General features: G+C 43.5%; 1 protein-coding gene across 1 annotated transcript in view; it reads left to right on the top strand.

Moving 5' to 3' along the window:
- Positions 1-17382, top strand: part of LOC137371342 (E3 ubiquitin-protein ligase SH3RF3-like) — a 475007-nt gene that overhangs the window by 342243 nt on the left and 115382 nt on the right. The window lies entirely within an intron of this gene.

Genomic DNA, 17382 nt, shown 5'->3' with positions numbered 1-17382 from the left:
GTATTTTACCCGTGGCGGGTGAGGTGGCAGGCGGCCTGCCCATCCTTAGGCCAATTAAGGCCAATCCTTTTCCCACCACCACTGGTATTTTACCAGTGGCGGATGGGGCACTCTGCCACCTGAGGAGGCCACTTAGTTAAACCTGGCAGCCTCCTTGCAGGCTGGGGGTGTCTCTCCTGATCAGGCATCCTGTGCCCCACAGAAGGCCCTCCTAGCCGCACGGTTGCCCCCGCTGGAAGACCCCCGGCCCCACATCTCCCGACTCCACCTTCATGATTGGCTCCAGCAAGTAAGGAGGGGGGTCAATCAGCCAGGCCCCGGCGAGCCACGAGCCCGTTAACCTTATTCTCCAGCCTCCATCGCTGGCCGGGTCCAGTGAGTGCTGCAGTCCCAGCAGCGGCCACTGCTCCCAGTGGCACTGCTGGGACTGAAGAGCTGCCAGCCCTCTGATTGGCCAGCAGCTCTTGGAAGCAGTGCATCCTGCCTCAAAGGGGCGGAAGCCACAACCTCAGGCAATCAATTGCCTGAACCATGCAAAATAGCATCATGGCTTCCAGGACCAGCGGAGGCGGGCTCGCCCCTGGCTTTCCAGTCAATGGATGGGGCCATCACCTTCTTCTTTAATCCCGGCCAGTGTTAATAGAGAAAAGTATATCATTTTTAATTGTTAAAATATTACATAAAATTATGTAGAATGTACAGCACAGAAAGAGACCATTAGACCCAACTAATCTGTGCTGGTGTTTATAGCTCACGCATCTCCTTCCATTCTATCTACCTCATCTCAGCCTTTCAGCCTATCTTTCCATTCCCTTTTCTCTCATTTACTCGTATTGTTTCCCTTAGAAAGCATCTAAGTTATTTGCTTCTACCACCTCCTGTGGTAGCAAGTTCCACATTAACCACTCTGATTAAAGAAATTTCTCATTTCCCTATTGGACTTATTAGTAACTATTATGGCCCCTAGTTTTGGACTGTCCCCAACATGTTCAATCTTCCTGACAGCTGTAATCTCTAAGTGCATATAGAATCTCATCATGTGTAGAAATAGTAAATGACTGCTAATGTGTTCCTGCTCTCTAACCCTTACTTTGAAATATTTGTTACGTTTCCTAAGACATACACTGGTTTTATTTTTACTGATTAATATGTAAAAATCTTGTGTCAGCCTGTGTCTGTGACCATCAGATTTCAGGCTTCGCATTTGGTCACACATGCACAATTCTGTGTCACACAGGCATCTGATTAGTCCAAAATTCATAATCTTAAAACAGCAACAAATCACCATTAAACAGATAAGGAATATTCCAATAAATATCAAGGATGTACAAAAACTACTTATCAAGAATCAGCAGATAACAAACAACTTCCAATAAAATAGCCAGCAAGGCGGAGAATACGAACCAACAAATTTACTCAACATATCTTTTGAAAATACTCTCAGTTGCCAATGTGGTTTATCAATAACCAGAAAGCATAGTGCTACAAATAATGTTTTGAACATAATAAACACATTAAAAATTACTTAATTCACTAAATAATTCAACTTATTTATACAGTTACCTTTTCAATGTTTGAAATCTCTCTGATGCTCCTCCTCCACTGCATTTACAGTGCTGCTAATATACAGTGGCCTGTGGAAATCTTCTCCCATGGTGTGTTTTGGGTTCAAATGACTGTTATAGGAGAGAATGACCTTCCACATTCCAATCCAACTGTGAAATTGCACATAGCGTGGGCCTGTTGTACACCTGTCAGAATTCGTGAAATGCAGGAGACTGCTGAAGTGTAAATGTTGTGACAGTGTAGCTACAGTGAGACCAGACAGTGGGAACAAGTAATAAATCAAGTGTAATTCATTTTTAAACTCTTGAATTAAAAAAAAGCCTTGCTGGAGGGATCCCCACGCTGACTGAGTCACCCAGTTAAAAGTGGCAAATTTTCCTGCTGCTGGCAGAGCAAGAAAGAGGCAGCAGCCTGTTGGACATGCCCTGATTGCATCTTCATCATACTAAAAGTTACAGAAGAGAATCTAAACTACTGCGAGCAATTGGTTCACTTGGAACCGTCTTGGTTATTGAAGCTACTGGTCATTCACACGTAGAAAAAAAACTCAGTTGGCAGTTGAGTAAAAGAGAGCTTGGAGTTGTGGCTATTTATATCATCTCACAATTTAAACTTGATCCAATACTGCTTCAATTTATACTGCATCCATCAATAGAAGATTTGGGAGAGTTACCCCAGTTTACCACTGCCCCACATTCCCCTCTGATGCTTCCTGTCTTCCAGCAGACACATAATGAGGGCCTGTCCTCCCAAATGGTCAGCTGTTTATAAGCGGCACCTGTTCTATTTAAATCAAGCCCAACTATTGAAATTGGTCAGGCCTCCCACTGATCTCATCAGGTAGAGCGTGCTCGCTGCCCGCCCACGCAAAGCAAAAATCGATTCCATGATCTCTACAGGTTTACTGAGAAATAACCTGCAGTTAATTACCATGAAATTCTGTGCCCATAGCAAACAATATTTCTGGCAGGTTTGGTAACTTTGTTCCCATCCTCTAAGACAGAGGTGTTTGGTCTTGTGCAGAAAAATGAGAAGTATAGAAAAGTGCGCTTGGCATGGAATTGAAGAGGAAAAGGGTGGGAGGGCTAAAGTTCATTTCCTGTTCAGTGATTTGTGTATCAATTAAAGCCACAGTCCTCCACATTTTTACTTTTTGAAGTATTTGCCAAGTTCAGCATTTCCACAGGAAATCACTTCTTATCAAACTGCTATGTTTAGATTAACATTTTTCAAATATATACAGTCTACTCTTAATTTGAATTGCGGAACTCTGAATTATTTGAAGATTTAGCTTTTTTCAGCCCAAAATTCAGAATTTGTTGTGTTATTTTCAGTTCTTAATTCAAATTATTAGGTAGCTCAATTTCTTTAATGCAAAAAGGGATTTGAGTTATTAGGAGTAGACTGTGAAGCCAAAGTTAAGTTTTCAATGTGTTTTACACACAGTTTATAGCATGGAGTCGGGCAGTATAAGCGGCTGCCATAATTCTGGACAGGTTCCAGCCCTCTCATTTTGTAAAGCTGTGTCCACCACTTCAGACAATTTGGGAGTCTGGCAGGAAATGCATTGACTCCACTTTCCTCAATGTTTTGAATGAAAATACTACTTTGAAAAATGCTTCACCCAATGACCTCAACACTGAGCTAAGAAGTAAATAATGGTGGAATAGTTCATACAATTTGGCAATTGAACTATTACATTGAGTCTTTTTCTGTTGGCCAGTTTTCTCCCTGACCATCTTCTCCTCTCTCCTGGTTTCTTTCTGTGGTTCCATTTCACAGAGGCTGACTATTCTCTGGTACCTTGCCCAGTTGTCCAGTATTTATGTATGAGCTTTGACCATGAGTGTTGGCAAGCTGTTTTGACAGCATGGGACATCAGTGCTAGCCATGATCCTCTCTTCACCTGCAGTCTACTCCTGCAATCCCAGCAGGAGTTGTTGGATAGTGATTGGTTGTAGGAACCCAGGCCTATTTTCCTCTCCCTAGGCCAAGAGCACAGCAGCCAATTATATCATCCCGAATGCCATCTCCGCTGAGACAAGCTAACTCATTATGGATTTCGGATTAAACTCAGGCTGTTATTTGCTGGATACACTTGCTGAGCCTTTGGGGAGAAGCAGATTGAGTCTTTTAAAGCCTCTTAGCATGTTGACATTTCCTTCTGAGTGTTTCTTCATTTTCTGAGATATTTTAATGTGTCCAGAAAACCCAAGTTGAGATCCTTCACCACTTTGCCTCTGTTTGTACTCAGCCTCTCCCCAGAGGGAAAGTTATGCCAGACTTTGTTTATTTGTGGGTGCAGGTAAGGGGAAAGAAAACACACATGGGCAGGTGCTACTGCTGTCAAACCTGTGGATAAACCTGCCCAGAAGTTTTGATCCTGACTGCTTTCCAGTGGTGCGAGCTGGCAGTACACAAAGCTGTAGGTTGGGTGAGGACAGGATCAAACTTGACTACTCTAACTGAAGTTGCTGCTGGCACAAGGTACTGGAGAGTTGCTGCTGCTTGTGGAACCATACCCTAACATGATATGCTATCTTATGGAGGATTGAGGGAATAAAATTGAAAAGGAAAAATCAAAACAAATATTAATTTAAGTCTTGTGTCCATCAGGCATCTGTCGCATTTCAAAGTGCCACACTTTATTACAAATGTAAAATCATCTTTAAGAAGAAAGAAAGCCTATAATTTCCTGTTGTTTCTACTGGTGTTGATAACCTGACCTTTCCTAAAGGGCAGGAGAGAGAGATTTATAAGCAGCTGCTAATCTATAGAAATTTCCTTTCCCAATTATTTTGCAATAAAGTGTCACTTTGGGTCAGTGATGCTGCTTTTAACTTTGAGTCAGAAATTGTGGGTCCAAGCCCCACTTTAGGCCTTGAGCACAGAATCTAAAGTGACACTTCAGTGCAATGCTGCATTGCCAGAGACACCATGGGCTGGATTTTGTTCTCCCCCAGGCGTCGATTTCTGTGGCAGGCAGGGCCTGAAGATGGCTCCGGATGAGGCCCACCACAGATATCAAAACAGTGAGGGCCTGGCCCGATCCTCCCGGCGGCAGCGAGGCTCCATGCGGCCTCCCCGCTACTGGGCGACGTGACCTCAATTAAAATATTCAAATCAATAAAATGAATATATTTAAATAGACTTAACTCCGATCTTGAGGGCCTGCCGCAACCTTAGGCACAGCGGCCGGCACTCCTGCGCCTTCAAATCCCTGTCGGGGGAAACACGGCACCACACTGGTGGTGGGGGGGAGGAGGTAGGATTTTCAGTGCCAGTGGGAGGCATTGGGATCAAATAAATGTAATGGGTGTAGGGGATGGTGGAAAGGGTTGACCTTCAAATTTTATGCAGTTTGTGGGGGGACGGTCAAATGTAAAAGGGGGGGTGTGGGTAAGGGCAAATAGTTACTGTAATTGTTATTGGGGGGTCGGAAAGGAGCATTATAATTTATTTATTTAATTTTGGGGGGGGGGTTACTTCTTTAAAAATTTAAATTTGCCAGCAGAGCTGGCTGCCCTTTAAAAATGGCGCCAGAGCCTGTGCACAGGTAGCTGATGTCATTGCCAGCGATGGACAACACCACCCCCCCTCCACGTGACTGGGGTGATGGGCTGCCCCAGCCATTTAAATGAACCGCTGTGCGGGAGATTGCAGCAGCTTTTTGGCGTGTGGCCGCACAGGCGGGCCGCCATTTTTTGAGCTCGCTGACGATCTTAAAATTCAGCCCGATATTTCAGATGAGACATCAACCTGAAGCTTAGTCTGCCTGCCCCAATTTCTAAACTTATGGTAGGGAATATGATTGAAGCAGCTGAAGGTGATTGGGCTAAAGCCATGAACTCATTATTTGTCTAATAATGAATAATCCTAGAATCTCTTGTAACAATCTGTTCTTTTTGTACAGAAGAGGTTCCCAAACATTTTGTTGAACTTCCTTTTAAAGATTCATTCCCCATGTGTGACCCGTCTTTCTAAGAAACAGTATTTTTGTATAGAACAAGAGGAATTTATTTTCTTGGCTGATACTTTCTGTCTTCAGTGATATGTAATGTAACATAAATAGCACAGTAGCACTACTATCCTAATGAAAATAATTGGTACATCAAAAAATGCTTAGAGCTGAATCTTCACCACCAAGGTGGGAAACAGGAGCCATGTTTGTTTTCGAGTCAGAAACCCACTTTTGGTGAGAAATGGATTAAAGTTAAGATTTCTGCATGGGGACGCCCTTAATTGGTATTGAGATATGTTTTCTGCCCGCTTTGAGCCAGTGGGGGTGGGAATGGAGGCGGGTCAGATCAAGTGTGAGACTCATTTATACATCCATGGCAACAGTCACTAAGGTTGCTGGTTAACTGAGGGAGAGAGCTGCGGTTTGTGCCAAAGCCTTCCACTGCACCAGAGGGAAGAGAGATGTCACAGGGTAGCCGGAGGCCTGGCACCTGTGGCAGAGCTGCCCCTTGGCTCATTGATGCTGACCTGGAGCTAATCCTGGAGGTCATGAGGGAGAGGTGGCAGGTCCTCTTCCCAGAGGCTGGTAGGAGGAGGCCACTTGGTCGTGCAGCAGGGGCACCTCTCTGTTCACCGTCATCTCCCTCCACCTCATCTTCCTCCTTCTCTCTCACCTCCTGCTCCTGCTGCTCCCCCATTGAGCTGTCTCCTTCCAGAGCCTCACCGTCCTCAAGGTGCACATCTCTCTGGAGATGTTGTGGAGAGCGCAGCAGATCACCATAATGACCGAGACTCTTGCAGGAGGGTACTGGAGGGCACCACCTGAATTGCAGCTTCAGAAGCCTGATGGCTGTCCAATGGTTGTCCTAGTGAGCAGGTGGCACTGGTTGTATCACCTCTCTGCCTCTGTCTGGGGCTCCTGCAGAAGGGTGAGTAGCCATCTCTTCAAGACATATGCCTTACCCCATGCATTTTGGTGGTTGGAATGAAGCTTTGAAGCAGCCTAGACGGCGGGGGATGAAGGAATCGTAGCAGCTGTCAGGAAAGTGCGCACAAACATGGAGGAAGCACTTGTGGTCGTAGACCAGTTGGATTTTGAGAGAGTGGAAGCCCTTCCTGTTGATGAATCTCACAGGCCGGTCGCTGGGTGCCTTGATGGCCACATGGGTGCAATTGGTGATGCCCTGCACCTGGGGGAATCCAGCGATGGAGGTGAAAATCAATGCCCTCTGTCCCAGCAGGCTGTGTCTTTTGTGAAATGAATGTGCTCTGGCAAAGAGGGCATTATTTACCAGTGAGGTGCAGTGGTGTGCAGCTGTTTGCGAGATGACACCAAGGTTCACAGCTGAGCTTTGGAACAATCCAGAAGCAGAGAGGTTCAAGGCCACAGTGACTTTGATGACCACTAACCAGTGCTGTGAGGTGCAAGGTCCTCGGTGATGAGGGCAAAAATCTCTATGACCAACTGCCTGGTGAGTTGCAGTCTCCCATGGCACTGGTTCTTGGACAACTCCAGATAGCTCTGTCTTCGGTGGTAGATCCTGTGTTGAAGGTTTGGCATCTTGCCTTCCTGCCCCTCTTTCCTCTCCCATGCCCTCCTGATGCCCGAGGTTCTGCCCTCCCTGTGGAGGGGGCTGCCCTTTATCATCACTGGGCCCAAAATCTGACAGTCATTGCCAGCTGGAGCCTTCCTTCTGGCAGGTGGCTGCCCAGTTGTCCTTGGTAGCTTTGCCCCCTCCCCCCCACTCGTCTGCCCCATGATGCCAGGGGAATGCCAACCTCATTCAATGCCCAGGCGCTGGGTGACCACTCTGCCTGCCACCTGTGCAACGCAACCCTTACCAAATGTCCAGACCACCTTTGCCCCACTGACTCTCTTATGGGGCCAGGGTGATGCCCTGGGACAGCCTTGGCTGGCTCCCCACTTTGTACCCGCCTCCCTCAGCTAGTCAGTTTCTGAAGGTGCAGGTAACCTGTCCGTCCCTTGAAAAATTTAAACCTAAACCCTTGGCAAACTTGGAACGAGCTGCTAAACATCTTTAATTGGCCTCCATTAGGAGGAGAGTGAGATTCCTGTCCCACCCTGCACCCCCGCCCAGGTGATAGTTGCCGGCGCCAGGAACGGCATCTTGAAATTGACATTCCGCCCAGGCCGGTATTTCCGGGGCCTCCCCGACCTCCATTCCTGACTTCAGGGGGCCCTGAAAATCAGTCCCTAATGTTTCACCTTTGTCTCAGTGAGTAGGGTTGCCTGTTTGCTCGTAGCACATAAATTTGAGAAACCTCAGTTTGATTTTGGAGAATTTCAACCCATATCAGTCTCTACATTGAAGCGGCATCTATGCTTGTTTTGATGTAAGTAAATGAAGTAAATCCCACTTTGCACAGATTTGTTGAGGCGAAGTGGACGTCGCATGCAATGGCTCTTAGGGACAAACCTGTAAACTCTTTTTGAATTGAGAGCAGAACTGCTCAATAGGCATGCCTTTAAAATTATTGCTCAAATTACCAGCAATGCCAATCAAATTCTCTTGGCCTTTGCTATGAAGTCGTCGGTAAATGGATTTCAAACCCAGATGAAATCTTGGAATTCATTTGCCTCACTTTAAGGAGGATATTTGCTGAATTTTGTGCAAAACTGAGATAAATGGACAAGAACTACATCATTAACTTCTAGGACTGACATATCACTGTTTATAATAACAGAAGGCAATGTCAGGAACATAGTTGCATTGTCTTGCAGTACATTAGTTACTCAATGGCAAACAGTTTTGGCAAAGCTCATTTTGTGCATGATGAAAATGTTCCAGATCTTACCTCACAAAGTTTGCAACAAGGTAGATGATTTGAAGGCACAAATAGAGGTAAATGGGTATGATTTTATTGCCATTACAGAGACGTGGTTACAGGGTGACCAAGTTTGGGAACTGAATATTCAAGAATATTTGTCATTTAGGAATGATAGGCAAAAAGAAAAAGGAGGTGGGGTAGCACTCTTAACAAGGGATGAGATCAGTACATTAGTGAGAGAGGATCTTAGATTGAAGGAGCAAGATGTAGAATCATTTTGGGTAGAGTTAAGCAAAGGGCAGCATACATTGGTGGAAGTTGTTTATCGGCCACCAAACAGTAGTGGTATTGTTGGGCATGGTATAAATCAGGAAATTAGTGGTGCACGTAACATGGGCAATGCAGTAATAATGGGTGACTTCCATTTACATATAGACTGGGTAAACCTAATCACTAATGCTGTGGAGAATGAGTTCCTGGAGTGTGTGCGAGATGGGCTTCTGCAGCAGTATGTTGAAGAACCAACTAGGGATCGGGCTATTTTAGATGTAGTAGTATGTAATGAGAAAGGGCTAATTAATAACGTTGCTGTAAAGGAGCTTTTGGGAAATAGTGACCATACTATGATAGAATTTTGCATTAAGTTTGAAAGTGATTTAGTTCATTCTGCAACTAGGGTCTTCAGTCTGAACAAAGGAAGCTATGAAGGTATGAGGGGCAAGTTGGCTATGGTGGGTTGGGAAAATACACGAAACGATTTGACACTAGACAGGCAATGGCTAGTATTTAAAGAATTACATAGTCTACAACAAATATACATTCCTCTAAGACACAAAAACCCAACAGCAAAGATGAATTAACCGTGGCTAACAAAAGAAGTTAATGATTGCATTAGATTAAAGGAAGTGGCTTATAAAGTTGCCAGAAAAAGTGGTAAACCCGAGGATTGGGAGCAATTTAGAATCCAGCAAAGGATGACCAAGAAACTGATAAAGAAATAGAAAAAGAATATGAATGCAAGCTAGCAAGAAACATAAAGGCGGACTGTAAAAACTTCTTTAGGTTTGTGAAAAGGAAAAGATTAGCAAGGACGAATGTGGGTCCATTACAGGTGGGGGTGGAGAATGTATAATGGAGAATAGGGAAATGGCGGAGAGACTAAACAATTACTTTGTGTCTGTCTTCATGGAGGAAGATACCAAAATCTCCCAGAAATACTAGGGAACCAAGGGACTTGTGAAAATGAGGCACTGAAAGAAATTAGTATTAATAAAGAGGTATTTCTCGAAATATTAACTGGATTGAAGGATGATAAATCCCCTGGACCAGATGAGCTACATCCAGAGTGTTGAAGGAGGTGGCTATAGAGATAATGGATGCATTGGTAGTTAGCTTCCAAAATTCTATAGATTCTGGAAAAGTTCCTGCAAACTGGAAAGTAGCAAATGTAACCCCACTGTTTAAGAAAGAAGGGAGAGAGAAAATGAGGTAATACAGACCTGTTAGTTTGACATCAGTAGTAGGAAAAATGTTAGAATATAAAGGATGTGATAACTAGACATTTAGAAAATAATGACATGATTGGGCAGAGTCAACATGGATTTATGAAAGGGAAATCATGTTTGACACAAACCTGTTGGAGTTTTTTGAGGATGTTACTTGTAGCATAGATAAAGGAGAACCAGTGGATGTGGTGTATTTGGATTTTCAGAAGGCTTTTAATAACGTCCCAGGCAAGGGGCTGAATTTTTCCAGCTTCAGAAATGGCATGCACATTGGATTGGGGGTAGTATAGTGAAATGGATTGAGAATTGGTTAGCAGACAGAAAACAGAGAGTAGGAATAAACAGGTCATTCTCAGGATGGCAGGCTGTTACTAGTGGGGTACCGCAAGGATCAATGCTGGGGCCACAGCTGTTCACAATCTGTATAAACGATTTGGATGCAGGGGCCAAATGTAATATTTCCAAATTTGCTGATGACATGAAACTAGGTGGGACTGTAAGGGGACTTGGACAGGCTAAATGAAAGATGGAATATAATGTGAATAAATGTGAAGTTATCCACGTTGGTAGAAAAAACAGAAAGGCAGAGTATTTCTTAAATGGTGAGAAGTTGGGAAGTGTTGATGTCCAAAGGGACCTGGGTGTCCTTGTTCGTGAGTCACTAAAAGCTTGCATGCAGGTGCAGCAAGCAATTAGTAAAGCAAATGGTATGTTGGCCTTCATCGCAACGGGATTTGAGTACAGGAGTAAAGAAAGCTTGCTGCAATTGTATAGAGCCTTGCTGAGACTGCACCTGGAATATTGTGTACAGTTTTGTTCTCCTCATCTAAGGAGGGATACACTTGCCATAGAGGGAGTGCAATGGCAGGATTGTCTTATAAGCAGACATTGCAGAAACTGGGCCTGTATTCTCCAGAATTTTGAAGAATGAGAGGTGATCTCATTGAAACTTACAAAATTCTTACAAGGCATGACAGAGTGGATGTAGATAGAATGTTTCTCCTAGTTGGTGAGTCTAGAACCAGGGAACTTGGTCTCAGAATAAACGGTAGACCATTTAAGAATGAGATGAGGAGGAATTTCTTCACTCAGAGGGTGATGAATCGCTGGAATTCTCTACCCCAGAGGGCTGTGGAAGCTCAATCATTGAGCATGTTCAAGACAGAAATCCGTAATGACATCATGGGATATGGGTATAGCCCAAGAAAGTGGCGTGGTGGTATATGATCAGCCATGATCTAATTGAATGGTGGAGCAGGCTCGCCGGGCTGAATGGCCTACTCCTGCAACTATGTTCATTGAGCCTGTCAAGTATGTCAGCCGACTAGCTCAGTAAAACCAAGAAGTGCTTGTTGAGGAAATGATGGTAAAGTGGTGCTTCCAAGTTGATCAAAAACATGAGACACTCCTCCCTAAATTCACAAGTTTTTGCCAAGGCTTTACAAGTAGACAACCATTGAACTTCTTTGATTACCTTCATCTGTCCTTTTATTTGAAAGAACTTTTATTTGAAAAAATGTCATGGCCTATCTTTGAGGGCATGATATTTAGTCTCCAAGTGGTGTTTTAGTTTGTTGCTTTCATTCCATCCTGAGCAAGAATTTCAGCACAAAAACACATTGGAGTCATAGATTGCCACCCGAACCAATGAATGTGAATCCTATCTTCAATTAACAAGGATCTTATTTTCTTGTTTTTTTCCCCAACTCTATTTATTCTTTCCGTGAGAGTAATATCCTCTATTTTACGCTTCAAAAATCACTCCATTCCTTCACAAACGTTGGACACCAAATGTCACAGTCACGAACGTTATATAGCATGTGAGGGCTATGGGGCGCTGGTGCAAATGGAACACTAATTTGAAATGGCAGATCAGTGCAGATATCAATTCAAGCAAGAATCATCTGGACCAATAGCAAACTATAATATTGGGAATAGACACTGCTTACATCGCTGCAGGAGTTCCTCAAGGTAGTGTCCTGGGCCCAACCATCTTCAGCTGCAAATGACCTTCCTTCCAACAGAAGGTCAGAAGTGGGGATGTTCGCTGATGATTGCACAGTGTTCAATACCATTCACGACTCTCAGATACCGAAGCAGACCATGGCCGCATGCAGCAAGACCTGGACAACATTCAGGCTTGGGCTGATAAGTGGCAAGTAACATTCATGCCACACAAGTGCCATGTACTGACCATCTCCAACAAGAGAGAATTTGACCATCTCTCCTTGACATTCATTGGCATACTATTGCTGAATCCCCCATCATCAACATCCTGGGGGTTACCATTGACCAGAAACTGAACTGGACTAGCCACATAAATACTGTGGCTCTAAGAGCAGAACAGAGGTTGGGAATTCTGCAGTGAGTAACTACTCAAAGTATGTCCACCATTTACAAGGTGCAAGTCAGGAGTATGATAGAATACTCTCCATTTTCCTAGAGGAATGCAGCTCCAAAATACTCACGAAGCTCGACACCATCGAAGACAAAGCAGCCTGCTTGATCTGCAACCCATCCACCATCTTAAACATTCACTCACTCCACCACTGGTGCACAGTGGCAGCAGTGTGTACCACCTACAAGATGCACTGCAGCAACTTGCCAACTCCTTCAACAGCATCTTAAAAACGTATGACCTCTACCACCTAGAAGGACAAGGGCAGCAGAAGCATGGGAACAGCACTACCTGCAAGTTCTCCTCTAAGCCACATGCCAGTCTGACTTGGAAATATATAAGAAAAGTGATAGGCAGAGAAATCAAGGGCCAGAATCAAACAGGGACACAGTGAAAAATAGTGGGAAGGGGACAAGTAATATTAAAAAGACAAGCCTTAAGGCCTTGTGCCTTAACACGTGGAGTATTCACAATAAAGTGGATGAACTAATCGTGCAAATAGATGTAAACGGGTATGATATAGTAGGGATTATGGAGACATGGCTGCAAGGTGACCAGGGATGGGAAATGAACATCCAGGGATATTCAGTATTTAGCAAGGACAGACAAAAAGCAAAAGGCGGTGGAGTTGCATTGCTGGTTAAAGAGGAAAATAACGCAATAGTGAGGAAAGATATTAGCTTTGACGATGTGGAGTCTGTATGGGTAGATCTGAGAAACACTAAGGGGCAAAAAACGTTAGTGGAGGTTTTATATAGACTCCCAACCTGTAGTGGTGATGTTGGGAGCGGCATTAAACAGGAAATTAGAGACACATTCGATAAAGGAACATCTGTAATTATGGGTGATTTTAATCTGCATATAGATTGGGCAAATCAAATTAGTCACAATACCGTAGAGGAGAAATTCTTGGAATGGATAGAGGATGGTTTTCTGGACCAATACGTTGAGGAACCAACTAGCGAACAGGCCATCCTAGACTGGGTATTGTGTAATGAGAGAGGAATAATTGACAATCTAGTGGTGCAAGACCCCTTGGGTATGAGGGACCGTAATATGATAGAATTCTTCATCAAGTTGGAGAGTGACATAGTTGATTCTGAGACTAGGGTCCTGAATCTTAGTAAAGGAAACTACAAAGGTATGAGGCTCGAGTTGGCCATAACGGATTGGGCAACGTTACTTAAAGGGATGACGGTGGATAGGCAATGGCAAACATTTAAAGAGCGCATGGATGAACTGCAACAATTGTTTATCCCTGTCTGGCGCAAAAGTAAAACGGGAAAGGGAGCCAAACAATGGCTTACAAGGGAAATTAGAGATAGCATTAGATCCAAGGAAGAGGCATATAAATTTGCCAGGAAAAACAACAGACCTGAGGATTGGGAGCAGTTTAGAATTCAGCAAAGGGGGACCAAGGGATTGATTAAGAAGGGGAAAATAGAGTACGAGAGCAAGCTTGCGGGGATCATAAAAACTGACTGTAAAAGTTTCTATAGGTATGTGAAGAGAAAAAGATTGGTGAAGACAAATGTAGGTCCCTTACAGTCAGAAACAGGGGAATTTATTATGGGGAATAAAGAAATGGCTGACCAACTAAATGCATATTTTGGTTCCGTCTTCACAAAGGAGGACACAAATATCATACCAGAAATGTTGGGGAACACAGGGCTTAGTGAGAGAGAGGAGCTGAAAGAAATCAGTATTAGCAGAGAAATGGTGTTGGGGAAATTGATGGGATTGAAGGCCAATAAATCCCCAGGGCCTGATGGTATGCATCTCAGAGTACTTAAGGAAGTGGCCCTAGAAATAGTGGATGCATTGGTGGTCATCTTCCAAGATTCTATAGACTCTGGAACAGTTCCTACAGATTGGAGAGCAGCTAATGTAACCCCACGATTTAAAAAGGGAGGTAGAGCGAAAGCAGGGAATTATAGACCAGTCAGCCTGACGTCGGTAGTGGGGAAAATTCGAGAGTCCATTATCAAAGATTTTATAGCAGAGCACTTAGAGAACAGTGGTAGAATCGGGCAGAGTCAGCCTGTATTTACGAAAGGGAAATCATGCTTGACAAATCTACTAGAATTCTTCGAGAATGTAACTAGTAGAGTTGATGAGGGGGAGCCAGTGGATGTGGTTTATTTGGGCTTTCAGAAGGCTTTCGACAAAGCCCCACGTAAGAGATTAGCATGTAAAATTAAAGCACATGGGATTGGGGGTAATGTATTGCGATGGATAGAAAATTGTTTGCCTGGACAGGAAACAAAGAATAGGGATATATGGGTCTTTTTCTGAATGGCAGGCAGTGACTAGTGGGGTACCGCAGGGATCGGTGCTAGGACCCCAGCTATTCACAATATACATTAATGATTTAGAGGAGGGAACTAAATGTAATATCTCCAAATTTGCGGATGACACAAAACTGGGTGGGAGGGTGAGTTGTGAGGAGGATGCAGAGAGGCTTCAGGGTGATTTGGACAAGTAGAGTGAGTGGGCTAATGCATGGCAGATGCAGTATAATGTGGATAAATATGAGGTTATCCACTTTGGTAGCAAAAACAGGAAGGCAAATTATTATCTGAACGGCTATAAACTGAGAGAGGGGAATATGCAGCGAGACCTAGGTGTTCGCATACACCAGTCGCTGAAAGTAAGCATGCAGGTGCAACAGGCGATAAAAAAGGGAAGTGGTATGTTGGCCTTCATAGCGAGAGGATTCGAGTACAGGAACAGGGATATCTTGCTGCAATTATACAGGGCCTTGGTGAGGCCACACCTGGAATATTGTGTGCAGTTTTGGTCTCCTTATCTGAGGAAGGATGTTCTTCCTATGCAGGGAGTGCAGCAAAGGTTTACCAGATTGATTCCTGGGATGGTGGGACTGACGTATGAGGAGAGATTGAGTCGGTTAGGATTATATTCGCTGGAGTTCAGAAGAGTGAGGGGGGATCTCATAGAAGCCTATAAAATTCTAACAGGACTTGACAGGGTAGATGCAGGAAGGATGTTGCCGATGGTGGGAATGTGCAGAACCAGGGAACATAGTCTAAGGATACGGGGTCAACCTTTCAGGACTGAGGAGAAATTTCTTCACCCAGAGAGTGGTGAGCCTGTGGAATTCGCTACCACAGAAAGCAGTTGAGGTCAAAGCATTGTATGTTTTCAAGAAGAAGTTAGATATAGCTCTTGGGTCTAAAGGGATCAAAGGATATGGGGCGAAAGCGGGAACAGGGTGCTGAGTTGGATGATCAAGCGATGATCATCACAAATGGCGGAGAAGGCTCAAAGGGCCGAATGGCCTACTCCTGCTCCTATTTTCTATGTATATTGCCGCTCCTTCACTGTTGCCAGGTCAAAAACCTGGGACTCCCTTCTTAATAGCACTGTTGGTGTACCTTCACCCTGTGAACTGTAGCAGTTTAAGAAGGGGGCTCACCACCACTTTCTCAAGGGCAATTAAGGATGGGCAATAAATGCTGGCCTTGTCAGTGATGCCCACATCCTATGAACCATTAAAAAAACCCTGCCACCAATGTAGCCTCTCCCCACCAATCCAAAGCCTCAATATCTTTAACTTTTAAAGAAACTGAGCAAATTTAAGTTTAAAATCAAAGAAAATCTATACACCTTGCAAGGGCGATCTCAGCACAGCACTTAAAATGTTTGAACTCCCATTGATTTCTAACATTGACAGTTGGACCACTGCTTCTGGTGCATAGGAGCCAATTCCTCTGGTTATGTGAGGATGCCTTGGCATTTCTCATTCATGGGGAGCGTATCCTCCTCTTTTTCAACACCCGTTCTCCTCTCCCCCCCCCCCACCACTAACCACCAATTTGGAAACCTCTGCCTTAGACAATATTTTGAAGTTGAATTTCATCAAATTCAAATCGAGAAGTCAGCAGTAACATCTGTATTTTCTGCCAAGAAATTATGGGGGAGGGGTGAAATGTCAGTATTGTGATCATTTTAATAGCTATAGTCCACTAATTTATATCACAGAAGAGCAAAAAATAACATGTATTAAAATGTCAAGTTGAAACACAAGACTTTTGGAAATACCCCCATGAGCTATCAAACGGCAAATAACAAATGCGCAGAGAAGTGGAGTGAAAGCAATTCCCATGGCTAAAGCAAATCACACAGCAAAATATAAATGATGCATTAATTCCCATGAATCCCCACAAGCCTTACGAAAAATAAATAATCAGAAACACACGAGAAAGTGTAATTTAATTCCATTGGAAGTACATATGGGTAGTATTATGAAGCAACTCATCAGAGTTTATTCACCTTAAAATGCCCAAAGAATTGCTGAGAGGTTTTTGTTTTGTTTTATTTTTTTAAAAATACAACCGCTTGAGACCTGTCAGAAGATTTTTTTTGTTTGTTTACAGAAAGATTTGCAAGATCTTGTATTTACTGGAACATAATTATGTTTCACCAGTTGATTTCCCACATCCTGTAATTTAGTCTGGCATTGAGTTGATTTTTTTCCACTTACAAAAATTGTTTAATTTGTTCCAATCTTTCCATTGGACAACATGCTATGGGATTATCATGATACTAATTATTCAATTGGGTGTATTAGAAATGACAACACTATAAACTCTTGTGCTATTCCAGCGGTATTGTTGAAGGGTTGCTTCTGCCAGCATATCTTATTTAATGCCTGTTCTGACTTCCTAGACTCCTGGTGCTGTGAATGTTGCCATTGGGACCAACTGCATTTTAAAGTCCCTGTTTGAAGCTATCCTAATGATTTAATGCAGAGTTAGTCCCAATTTGTTCTGCTTTGGCCCTACAAATTTGAGCGGTGATCTACTGAAGAGCCACTCTCACAGATGTGCTCTGCTTATGGTGGGCTGGTTGTACATCACATTTTTGCCCATGATTGTAGACAGTTCAGCATATCAAATTGTTAAGTGCAAATTTTATCAGTATTGGCATTTTTTTGCTTCAGATACAAATATTTCTTTATTTGCACAGCAGTCAACATCTCCAACTCATCTGTCTAACACACATTAGCAACAACGATGACTTGCATATTCATACAAAATTATTGTTGAAAAAACATCTCAAAGCACTTCACCGAATATAAGGAAAAAATGGATGCTGAGCCAAAGGAGGAGGTATTAGGAGGGATGACCAAATGTTTGGACA

This window comes from Heterodontus francisci, chromosome 6 (assembly GCF_036365525.1).
Source record: "Heterodontus francisci isolate sHetFra1 chromosome 6, sHetFra1.hap1, whole genome shotgun sequence".
Taxonomy (NCBI): domain Eukaryota; kingdom Metazoa; phylum Chordata; class Chondrichthyes; order Heterodontiformes; family Heterodontidae; genus Heterodontus; species Heterodontus francisci.
This window is presented reverse-complemented; position numbering and strand designations above follow the sequence as displayed.